Source organism: Sphaeramia orbicularis, chromosome 12 (assembly GCF_902148855.1).
Source record: "Sphaeramia orbicularis chromosome 12, fSphaOr1.1, whole genome shotgun sequence".
NCBI lineage: Eukaryota > Metazoa > Chordata > Actinopteri > Kurtiformes > Apogonidae > Sphaeramia > Sphaeramia orbicularis.
Window position 1 is genome coordinate 63,484,477 of NC_043968.1, and position 13,487 is coordinate 63,497,963.

Below are 13,487 nucleotides of genomic sequence, written 5' to 3' on the forward strand. Positions count from 1 at the left end.
GCCCCGGTATGTTTGATTTGTGGGCAGATCTGAAAAGGTGTGTGAGTGAGGCGACCGACAGACCTGAGTCACTTACACCAGTTCTGTCAGGAGGAATGGGCTAGAATTCCAGCAGACTACTGTCAGACACTTGTGGAAGGTTACCCAAAGCATTTGACCCAAGTCATTCAGTTTAAAGGCAATGCTACTAAATACTAAGGAAATGTATGTAAACCTTTGACCTCAAGGCAAGGCAAGTTTATTTGTATAGCACATTTCAGCAACAAGGCAATTCAAGGTGCTTCACACAGGACATTGAAATAAAAGAAACAAAAAGAAACACATTTAAAACATTATAAAAGAAACATATAAAAGGTGATTAAAAACAGCGAGTAAGAAAACAACACATAAAATCAAAATAAAATACAAAAAAAATGTAAAAAAAAAAAACCTCAAAGAAATTAATAAAAAATTCTCTAACATATACTCTCAGTCATTATTGTGGCATTTGGCAAAAATAATTTTGGTGATCCTAACTGACCTGAAACCGAAGGTTTAATCTGATTTAGCTTCAGACAGTGAGGGGAAAAAAAGTGTTATGTGTCGTTTTGCAAGGTATGTGTGAATATACGGTTTCAACTGTAGTTTGTTGTTCTTCTGTTTTTTTCTTGACAGATAAGAGTAGTTTTGGAGAATAACCATCATTCCCCTTGAGCATACCTTCATGTTCAATCTCGACAGTTACACTCGAAAACTACTTTCTGTACTTGGGAAGAAGGGTGTCACTATCGGGGCAAAGCTGAGACCTGTTTTGGACAAACAGACACAGGTGTGTTTACTTAGTCACAATTGAACATGTCTTGAACTTGTGCTGAGTGCATTAAATATTTTTTTTCTTCACCATTAATAAATCCCTGTCTATTTACAGGACCAAACAGTTGAGATGAGACGTGGAGATGTGATTCGTGGATTAATGCTCTACCTCGGTGAAAAAGAGGAAGAACTCTTTCTGGATTGATAGGTAAAATACTTTAAATTTCTATGACTGTCTTTATGAATATTTAAAAAAAAAATATTAATCATAGTGTTACAGACAAAACATGCTTATGTTTATTTATTCTAATTCATTGTAACTAGGCCTGGGCGATATGGCAAAAAAATTAAGGACGATTTTTTTTTTTTTTTTTTTTATTCATCGATTTCAATTTTCGATTTTTTATTTTTTTTGTCTTTCATTTTAAAACCAAATAAAATAGCTTTCACTGTTATGATTCACTCCAGGACCATTCAAAACATAAAATCTTCCATCGTCCGCCTACAAACTCCTAAACAAGGTATTACTGTCAAAGAACTGTCTGTAAACATGACTATTTAAAAAAAAAAAACCTCGACAGGACTAAAACTGGTCTGAAACTCATTCAACTATCTGTAAACCTAACAATAAAAATAAAACATCAGTTATTGAGATTGACCAAAGTTGGGATTGCGATTTTGATTATTTTTTTTATTAATTGCCCAGCCCTAATTGTAATATAGCTAGGGCATATAATTTCTTTCTTTGAACTTGTAAGCTGTTGAGTATGTGTGGAAGTAATTCTTCCTCTCTTCTATTTATTTTATTAGGTGGACAACTTCAAGGATGTTTGGCAGCACAACATGAAGATCATTGCTGTTCGAGCTTCCTATGCTGAAGATCCTGTGGATGTCTGTATTGTTCTTGACGGCAAGGAGATTTTGACTGGATGTGGAAATGCTGCAAAGGCATGTACACTGCTAATGGGTCTCATATATTCCCTCAATCTTGCTTATTCTCCAAAGCTGTTTCACTTTTAAACTGTTCCGGAAACTTTTCTTAGATTTAGATGCAATAAAGCTATCCCCCAAAATACAAACCCTAACAAATGAAGTTGCTGTCCAAATGTAAAATTTGACATTTTGTTCAGACTAAGTGGCTTGGCATTGGCATTTCCATGGTAGCATTTTATTCTAGCAAGTAGTTTTGTTATGGTGTAACATCTGCACATGTTTCAAAGTGGTGTTATATTTGGATGTTATTTATAAGTCTTTCTGGTTTGGAAGTCACTTTTCATGCAGACCTTAGACTATTTTTTGGTTCTTTATCTAGTTTAAGTTTTCTTTAATATTTACTGCAATGCCCAATACTCTGCTGCAATCATTTGTTGCACTAAATGCTAATAATTGTTCATGAATGTTAATACAGTTATACCACATATGCAGCCATTTCCCACAGCTGTGCCTTCAGAAAGGACATGAGGTTTGCAATAGAATGACTATAATAAATGCTAATTCAATGTTTTTTCCAAGTGTAAAACTTGGACAAAAACAGTTGTCAATAAAAAAAGTTGTTGTTAAACGTTGGCATTTTTATATTATTGATTTTTCATATTAATTCAATAAAATGTAACAAATGAAGTTATTACACAAATATAGTGCTTAATTATTTTTGTAATAAGAATAAATATATTCATACAACAGATAAAATATAAATAACATTTATTAAAGTAATCCATTATTGTAAATGATCAGCACACATAAAAGTTACTTAGTATTTCTATTACACACACAGAAATATAAAAAATAATCACATAAACCTCACTTGATTATTTCACATAACCAAGTGTAAAAAAGCAGATTTTGTAGTGTAACATTTATTTACAAATCTCATTTAGATTTTACTTGATAAAGGCAAGAGACTTTTACTTGATTTAGAATGGTAAAATGTAATTAGAATCTCATTTTGCAGCTGAGCACAGGCCCCAGGGGGCCAGGAACACCGGCCGCCATGCCCCCGCCAGGGGCCGGCCACCCAGGGGCAAGCAAGTCGCCGGTCCCCAAGCCCAGGAGCCACTCGTCCCTCCAGGCAGGTGTCCCACCCAGCACACCGGGCAGCCAGGCCAGCCTAGACAGCCACCCACTGTGGGCCAGTGCGCACCCCAACACCATGGCCAAGCACCCCAGGGCCCGGAGGCCCAACCCCCCATCCCTGCCCCCTGTCCCACCAAGCCACACGCCCTCCAGTCCCCCACTCACCCACACAGGCATATGCACACACACCCACTGACATCCAGACACACAAACCACCCATCCCACATGTTCAGCCATTCACACATACTCACATGCACAAACACCTCCACCCATGCCCATACACCCACCTACCCACTTGCACACACACACATGTACCCATACCCATCCATAGCCCCCCCACACCCACCTACACACACCAGACACGCGTATCCGGAGTCCCCCCCCCAGCAGCGAGCAGCACTGCCGTAAGTCCCCCCAAGGCACAGCACCCGAGTGCAACCCCAGCACCAACCGGAGCCCAGAGCGGCAACACCACCTGCCAGGAACCCCCACCACAGCCCACCACCCTACCAGCAACTGTCTCACCCCCAGTGCCCACACACACACACATCTTTTCCGGTCCCAACACATCCTGCGGCAGATAAGAGGGCAGCCAGCCCAGCCCCCCCAAACACAATCAATCCCCATGCACACACGTCATTCATCAGAGGGCGGCACCCCCCCAGCAATGCAGCCAGCTGAATCCCAAGCCAATGGACCAACGGCACCCCCGTTCCCCAGTGCCCGTCCCCAGGCGGGGGCTGCTAAGGAGCGGGGCAGTCCAGAGACTCCGGGCACCCAGTGACCACAGCCAGAAGGCCGCCACCCCCCCAGAGGCCACTCACACACTCAATCATTCTATGTGGTCAAGGGGGCATGGACCCGGGACCAGCTGCCCCAAAGCCCCCCAAACAGGCGCGGGGACCCACCACACTTCATACCTCCCCAGTCTTGCATGCACTAGGGGTGCAGCGATCACCGGTGCAGTGCCACCCCACTGCAAGACACCCAGCAACCAGCACCCCCGCCCCAGGTCTGGTTTTTGTTTGAGTAACTATGGTCAACATTACACTTGATGTTGAACAAGGACAAGGATTTTTGCACATGGGAAGTCGGTTAAGGTGAGACTGACAATTCACCTGTCACTCAGGACTTAAGACTTCTTTTGTTCTTAATTTTGTTTATTATCATTTATCTTCTATAGTATAATAGTTTTGACCATGCATTTTGACCACAGTCCTGCAAATTGTTGGTTACTTCTACAATGCAGAGGCTGACTTTAAACAGATATAATGCCATGTATGCAAACTATGCTTAAAAGCCCATTTCAGACATACACTAGAATATGCTGTATAAACATTGAAAATAACGTTCCTAAAATATAAATATCTGCACATCTCACATGTCTTAATCAGAGTGCTTTATTTGTATATTATATGTATATTTCTGCAATTTTCTTTTCATGCGCCTTAAAGGGGGTAGAATTCGCAATTTAATTGTAAATGTACAATAACTTTAAACCCATTCATTCATTTTGTTTCAAAATAATCAGAATGACTTTGGACTGTTACTATGCATGTAAACAAAACACAAAGGTTTCATTATGATATACAGAAGCAACATAACTAATACACCTATTAAGGAACATTAAAAAAAAAACAGCATTCATAAATTCAGTTAATATGAAGAATAGCTGAAAAGCAGTTTACTAATCCTACAGCATTCATAAATTCAGTTAATATGAAGAATAGCTGAAAAGCAGTTTACTAATCCTAATTATTCTATATGAATGTATTGCTCTCATCTGTTTGATGGCTGAAAAATAATCCAGCCTCTCCAGCAGTTTCATTGGGCTAACATTAAACAAGTGTGCATTTTTTTTAAATCCTCTCAGCCCATAAAGGTCTTCAAGACCTGGTGAAACCTCTGTGATACTGTTGCCAAGGCAATAGACTCAACATTGTGTTTGGTTAATGAGTACATGGCCGATTTGACCCCAAAAGTGTTGGGCATAAATACAAAGAGACAGGCTCGCACATAAATGCAACACACAAATAGGCTAGGTTTTTCATTCATGATAAGTGTAGTGTGTGTGTGTGTGTGTGTGTGCCTAGGGGTGTATTGTAGCAATAGACCTATTAATCAGTGTAAATATAAAAACACATTCATTGGAACGCATACACATAAAAGACTAACGCACAGCAGAATTCGGCCAGAGAGCGGCCTGCAGTGTTGTACCTGCAGTATATTACAGTAGGAGCCTTATTAATCAATATATAAATATAGTTGCCTGTTAGCAGCAGTGACAGCAGTGGGGGTTGAATCACAGTTGCAGTGAGTGTGCATAAACGTACACTGTTTGTGTGGTGGTTTATGGTGATGGTATACACTTACAGCAGGGCAAAGATTTAATGCATTGGCTCTCTATAGGGACTGCAGTATTACACATTACTGTAAAATAATAATGATTTATATTTGATGGTTTTATACATTTGATACTGCAAGGCATGCCTTTTACTCTGAGTAAACAGCCCTTCTTTGTCATTCATTTCATTCCATCTATTGTCCAAAACACACCATTGTGCGTATCTGCAAAGCACAGATAAGTAGAATCTTGAAGTTTCTGTACAAAAAGTAACTTTCAAGTCAGCATTTATAGATAAGTGTATGTCAATGTTTAAGTGTTCTCATAACAGTGTTTTTTGTTTTTTTTACGGAATAGAATTGAACAATGCTATAATAAGTACAATGTGTCTCAGAAATGACAGTAACACTTTTAAGGAAAGATACCAATTTGGTTTAATATGGAAAAAAGTCTGCAAATATGTGATTAAAAAAAAAAAAAGACTCATGGTGTATTTAATACTAGAACCAAACCCCAAATGTTTCGTTATTGTGGAAAGGTAAAAAAAAACACCATATTATTATTATCATCATTATTATTATTATCATTATTATTATTATTATTATACAAAATAAGTCATGTTTCATTCCATCATCATAGTTTGCAGATACTTGCAATGGCAAAATTGTATTCATGCAAACGCCTCCATCCAGCTTATTACATCTGGTAACCCACTTCATCTTCCTCCTCTTAATGTTGGAGTGATGTTGAGCTCTTTCCAGATTCCCAAACCCGTCGTCACCCAAGTCCCAGAGAGCCAGAAGTCCAACAACAACAACTAGTAAATAGAGCTTCATGTTATGCCTCAGCTCCCTCTACATTATAAAGGCCTCTTGCCACATTTTTATTTCATATTTAAGATTGCTTCTTTTTAGTACTGTCAAGCAATTAAAATTTTTAATCAGAGTAATCACAGGGTTGCTGTGAATTAATTTAGATTCATCATGATTCAATATAATTCATTTTTAATCTATATTAAAGCTATACCGTATGATGTGGCATTTTTACACTTTTCTTTTGTCATCTTAAAATGCTCCTAATGAGTGTGTGTCAAACTAAAATGTAAAAGTAATCCACCAGATATTGAAACTCAAAAATGTTTAATTCTCATATATTTCTGATAAAAGTCTGACCAATCATTTTATTCGGTCCGAATGAAATAATTGGCCGAACCTGGCTGAGCCTCCTGTCAATCATCCATTACGGCCGTCCAGCATCCGATCCATTATCGCTGTCCCTGCATCCGATTTGTGTACCTCTGAATCTGACGCTTCACTCGCGCTGCTTCTCCTGTTACTGACCGCCGTCTCTTGTCTAGGATGTGTATGGATAGAACTCAAATGCACATGTGGAAGGGAAAAAACAGATTTATTAACAGAAACAACAACTAAGGGGAACAAACAGGAGTCCGATGAGTGAAGGATGGAGATAAAAGTTAGGAAGTCGGATGTACTGGACTAAACAGACAGGTCTGCACAAAGCTCAGCTTTTATGACCGTAGGACTCATACAGGTACATGTACTTGGTGTCACACAATGTAGGATTATGTAGGATGATAAATGTATGGACTATGAAACCTCAAATGTCCACGGAAAATTCGCGGAGGCCATGTGTTCACAGTGCGTGTGACCATCGCCTGGGCACCTCATCTCCATGTTGCACTGAAGACACTGAGCCAGACCCTTAAATAAAGGGTCTACTGATGAAACAGGAGCCCCGGGCCCGCAGCAGGTAGATGATGTATCTGATTACTGAGGGAGGAATCCGCGGACACGTCAAAGCGGACTGGACCTCCGCCTCTACCTCTGCTTTCAGGTGAGAGGAGGGGAGCGTCAGAGCTCAGGCAGGGGGAAATGGGTGGGGCTTTGGAGGGAGGTAGGTTGTTCATGTTGAAATTTTTACTAAGTGCTGTGAGAAATGCCACATTGGTAGGTATAGCTTTAATCATGTTTAATTTTGCATGAGCAAACAGACTCAAGACAGAAGGGGATATATATGCACTCAGTGTGTTTATTAAACACCTTCAACAGTTTCAACGAAACAACTGTTCTGTTTCGTACACAAATTTTCCACCCAAGGGCCAACGTGCTGTTTAGTGTTTTCCATCTGTATGGGTTGGTTCTGCTGCCTGTCACTACTGGATCAATTTGTGCATGCGCGACGGTAACTCTTCTTGGACAAACTGCCTGAAATGCTTTGTCAGAGGCATTCAGAGTCATTCTGCGCAGCAGATGAGTAAATTACGTTAACACTTTTTATCAGATTAATCATGAAAAACACTCCACATCACTGGCTCAGCACTCACCTGGATCAAATCCTGCATCTCCAACTGACAACAATTCGTCCACATAAATAACCACTCCTCCTTCATTGCTCCCTTGTCACAAGGTGTCCCCTAAGGTTCGGTGCTTGGCTTCGACACCAACCTCACTTTTGAACAGCACATCAAACAGGTCACAAAAACGTCCTCCTTTCACCTTAAAAACATTGCTCGTCTTCAACCATCTCTCTCCCTCCCCGCAGTTGAACACTTATTCACGCTTTTATCATCTCCAGACTGGACTATTGCAACAGCGTCCTCTATGGTTTACCCTCTAAACTCCTCAACAAACTCCAACTCATTCAGAATTCTGCTGTTCGTCTCCTCACCCACACCCAGTCACATCACCCCTGTCCTCCAACATCTCCACTGGCTCGCTGTCAAACACAGAATAACATTCAAGATCCTCCTCCTCACCCACAAAGACCTCTAACCCCCCCCCACACACACACACACACACACACCTCATCGACCTACTTCAGCCCTGTGTCCCCTCCCACACCCTCCGATCCTCCTCTGCTCACCTCTTTGCCCAACCATAAAAAACCCTGCACCAAACCTGGGGGGACAGAGCTTTTTCTATTGCTGCTCCAACCCTCTGGAACTCCCTCCCACCTACCCTCCGACACTGCTCCAACCTCAACACCTTAAATCCCTTTTAAAAACTCACTTATTTAAGATTACTTTTAATGTTTAATTGTTTTATATTCATATACCTGCCTTTTGCGCCTGCTTTTATCTGTTTTTAATGTGTTTGGTTTCTGTTATCTGCTTTATGTAAAGTGTCTTTGAGTTCCATGAGAAGCGCTATACAAATAAAATGTGTTATTATGACGATGATAGATTAATCTGTGTTAATTTTGACAGCCCTACTTATTTTGTTTACATTGTCATCTATGCTTACACAGAGTTCAGTCTGACTTAACCCATAAAGACTCAAACATCCACCATCGACCAAAACCACCTACTGATGTCAATGTTAAATACCTGTTGATCCACTAATCCTATCAATACATGTAAATAATCGGTGTAAATTGCAGTTTATTTTTTTATGGTCATCAGATATGACCCATGTGGATGTTCAGAGGCTCATTAGTTACCATGGAAACACCATCATCCTCTACAACATTGATTCACCAGTAAAACCCATGGAGTTTGATCAATGCCAGTGGATGGAGACACATAGTTTATGTTCAGTTAATGATATAGTTTACTGAAAAAGTCACTTTTTCTTCAGTTTTCTCTGTTTTTGATGCAATAACCTTCAACTTTAACCTTAGCTGTAATGAACATCTATATGATCAGTAAATTAAATTTAAGACAATACCAATTTTCACTGAAAAAACACAAAATACAGAAGATAATATAACAAAAAATGGTGATAAATCACTTAAGGAAGGTTAAATATTAAAAAAATGCATTTGGGAACTGATGCAAAAGTAACACTGAGTTCATATGGGTTCATTTTGCTCAACGTTGATGTTTTGATAATTATTTTAAATTTTCTAAACCTACATTTCTGAAATGTTTGTGTTCTGACCATAAATAGTTTTTAACCCATAAACACCCAGTGTTAATTTTGTGGCAATTCTGAACATCCAAATGGGTCATATATGATGACCATAAAAAGCTTACAAACTAAATTTTACACCAATTATTTACATGTACTGATAGAATTAGTGGATCAAGAGGTATTAAACATATTAGGTCAGTAGATGCTTTTGGCTGCCGGTGGATGTTTGGGTCTCTATGGGTTAAACCACAAGTAACATTCTGGTTTCTCCAACTCTCAAACAGGAAAAAAAAAAAAAAAAAAAAAAAACTTTGAGCTCAAAAGAAATATTGATCTGACATTTGACAATAACTGACAAACATTTTTATCATTATACTTCCAATGAACAGAAATGGAAAGTTCTACCACCTGTAGCTTAAATGTGATAAATCCAGATAGTTATTTTTTTATAATCTACTGAACTGAGCCAACAAGGATTTATTCTGAATTTGAATATAGTGTTTAATGTGTAAATAGTCTATGAGGTAGAACTTAAGCAAACATATTATCTCCAACATTGAGCTTCACTGTTTATGCTTTATAAGCAAGCACCATCTTTCTCGTCACCAATAAGCCCATCAAAACAGCCTTTCAGACACTGCTCTAATCTAACTGGAAAAAAAAAAAGTGCAGTGCTCAGAAATAATGTCAAAGAGCTGCATAATTGTTAGAAAAATCGCATGTTGTCCTTATGACTAGAACTTGCTTTGCAGTTCATTTACAATGCACCCCTTCGAGAGATATTCTGCTAGTCAAGATGAATGTTCTGGAGACGGGAAACAAAACCGTCTTTCAGACAGACCTTGTTTTTTTTTTCCACAAGTATAAGACCGAGATCTAAGAATGCAGTCCTTTGAGTTTATATTTGTTGATCATTTCTGCGTGATTGTAACTCTTTTCTCCTTCTTGCAAGAATAAAGCACTTGACTTTGATTCGCATCCTCAGTTCAAGTGATATTTTTCTACACCAGAGAGCTCTTTCTCACCAGCTGCTTGTAAGCTGTAGTCTCTGGTGTTCCCAGCTTTATTAATGTTTGCAAAACCTCTGTGGTGTTTTATGACCACACATTATTGCATATAAAAACTAAAAAGTTTATTACTTTTAATTCATTGTGTTTTTGTGAAATACAAAGAGTAAATATTCTATTGTACTAAAATGTATGTGTGAGATTATTGTCACTGGTCTCAGAGTGATGTCTCAGTTATTGACGTTATTATTCATTATGAATAGACGACATGCATGGGTGGTGACCAGTGGTTATGTCCTTCTGTCAACATGGTGTCCTGCCCTGCTCACCTCAGCAGACCCACCACATGCTTCACCAACTCCATTACTAATTAATCAGCCACTGTCTGTTTGCCCTTCCTGCTTCTGAGTTTTTGCCAGTTCTGTCTTTAGACTTCAGACCTATTTGATGCGCTTGAGCCATAAAATTCCTCTACTTCCACTTTCAGCTGCTCCCTGTAGGGGTCGCCACAGTAAATGCTCTGCTTTCATGTGACCCTGTTCCCTGTGTAGCCAGGTGTAAAACATACACAGTTATTAGAGTACAATAAAAGGAGAGACTGTTTATTTTCTTTATCTTTATTTATTTTGCATCGGCAAAGTGTCGATTGTCCTATTGCATTTGAATGCCCCGCTCAGCTCGCATGGTCCCACGAGGGGTACCTAGTTTTCAGCAGCCAATCAGAGGCTACGCAGGCCACGCTCAGCCTGTCGGCTCAGAGGCGAAGTGCAGGCACGTTGCTCTTCCGGTCCTTTTCCGATCTCAGCCAGAGGAGAGAGGGTAGCTGCTTGCTAAGAGGAAGAGAAAAGCGGGAGAAAAACCGAGAGTTTACCTGTGAAAAAGAGAAAAGAGAGAATCGGAGTACTCACCCACGGAAGGTCCAGAGCTGAGTGACTGAACGAAGGAGAGTTACGTCGGTAAGACAAGTCAATAATCCGGCGGGAAAAAAAAAACTTGTTAGCTTCTTACCGTCGTCCATGCTAATGCTAGCTCTGTGCCTAACAGGCTAACTGCTTACCTTTCATCCAGAGAGCCGCTGCGAGGTCCGACATCGGCGGGCTCCGCCTTGATACACAGAGAGCAACGGTGAGAAATGTGTCTTTTTAGCTGTTATGGTGCGATTTTCCTCTTAGTTTTGTGGATGTTGAAAGAAAACAGTAGTGCTACTATGTTTATAAGAACGAACTGAAGTGAATAATGGTGAAATACTCTATATGCACATTGTGTTTATTATTTTATGCTGATGTGTATGTAATTAAAGGGGAAGTGTTTAATTTTCCTAATGCCAATTTAAAGGGAAAAAAGAGTAATTTGGCACGTTGTGATAAATGTAAAACAATATTTTATTTTGTATTATGCAAATTATTGAAAACAGTTATGTTATTTCAACTGAGTTTAAGATAACTAGAGGGTAATTTTTGGTGCAGTTCTCTGACATGAAATGGCCTATAGTGTAAGAGTACATTAAGAGCACTTCTTTAATACCTCTGTGTCTAACTCAAAATGTGTACTGTTATGTTTTTTTCACATGGTTCTGATATGTTTATGATAAATTATATTATGAATGTTAATGGTTACTTACCATAAGTATTATTGAAACACTGTTCTTATGAACAGGTAAATGTGTGAGCACTTTAATGTTTAGTTCTCATAAATGATACACTTAAAACTGAACGTTGTACAACTGAAATAGAGATTCAAGATTTGAATAGAGATGAAGATTTATGTCAGAATTAGATGTTGTGGTGTGCATCTTTTGACATTTGATATCCCTAATGATGCATCAGAGAATGGACGGTGTTGAATGTAAATTATGTGACCTGTCTACAGGTCAGGTTTTTTTTTTTTTTTTTTTTTTGAGGACGGAAGAATTTGAGGTTCAGGACAAACTTCCTGCTGTGATAGATGGGGAGCCAACCACCCTGAAGAAAGATCAGCACCGAGAAGATATCCACGTACCCACTCATTCACATACATATTACATACTTACATCACACTGCAAGGACTTTTGGAATCAGGTGAACTTGCAATAACTTCACAACAAGAAAACCTGCAAAAACTCCTATTTTATTTTAAGGGCCCCAACAGACAATTTTTTTTTATTTCAAGTGTGCACACGATATATATTTTTTTCCTTTTCTGACTGTTTGGGTTATTGTTTGTATTCTGTACAAATTTGACAATTTATTTTATCCACTGAAAATTAATTATAAGAGTGGCTACTCAACTCTTACTCCTGCGTTTGCCTCTTTATTGTTGCTCAGTACAGTGGCTCCTTCCGAATTTAGTTTCCTCTGATTCTGGTCCAGATCCTTTAATTAGTCCAATCAGCTATTACACTGTAATTCACTTTTATATTTCTAAAATTGGTTACACCTGCATCTTTACCTCAATTCAATTCAACTTTATATATAGAGCTCAATATCACATCAAAAGTCACCTCACAGGGGTTTACAGAAAGTGTTTAATTGACCAAAAAAGCAACACACACACACACAATGAAAATAAGTGAACACACAATAAAAATAAGCAAACCTCCTGTTTGGTAGCTCCATCTTCATCATGAGTCATGAAATTCTTCATCACATTTAACCCATAAAGACCCAGTGCTACTTTTGTGGCCATTCCCAAATGAATTTTTCTCATATTGAACCTTTCTTAAAGCTATACCGTATGATGTGGCATTTTTACACTTTTCTTTTGTCATCTTAAAATGCTCCTAATAAGCATGTGTCAAACTAAAATGTAAAAGAAATCCGCTAGGTATTGAAACTCAAAAATGTTTATTTCTCATATATTTCTGATAAAAGTCTGACCAATCATTTTATTTGGTCCGAATGAAATAATTGGCTGAACCTGGCTGAGCCTCCTGTCACTCATCCATTACGGCCATCCAGCATCCGATCCATTATTTCCGTCTCCGCTCACACGCGCTGCTTCTCCTGTCACTGACCACAGTCTACTGTCTAGGGTGTGAATGGATAAAGCTGAAATGCACATGTGGAAGGGAAAAAAACGGATTTATTAACAGAAACAACTAAGGGGAACAAACAGGAGTCTGATGAATGAAGGATGGAAATAAAAGTCCGGAAGTCTGGTGTACTGGACTAAACAGACAGGTCTGCACAAACCTCAGCTTTTATGACTGTGGGACTCATACACGTACATGTACTTGGTGTCACACAATGTAGGATTATGTAGGATGATAAATGCATGGACTATGAAACTTCAAATGTCCACAGAAAATTCGCAGAGGCCGTACGTTCACAGTGCATGCGCCCATTGCCTAGACACCTCATCTCCGTGGTGCAGTGAAGACACTGACCCAGCGCTGCACAGACCAGACCCTTAAATAAATGG

At 39.1% G+C, this 13,487-nt stretch overlaps 1 long non-coding RNA gene across 1 annotated transcript; it reads left to right on the forward strand.

Moving 5' to 3' along the window:
- The first annotated feature begins 668 nt into the window (after positions 1 to 668).
- Positions 669 to 2,222, forward strand: LOC115429413 (uncharacterized). Its single transcript, XR_003936778.1, has 3 exons — positions 669 to 808; positions 908 to 1,000; positions 1,603 to 2,222. It is a non-coding gene; the product is annotated as an uncharacterized LOC115429413 (long non-coding RNA).
- The last annotated feature ends 11,265 nt before the right edge of the window (positions 2,223 to 13,487 follow it).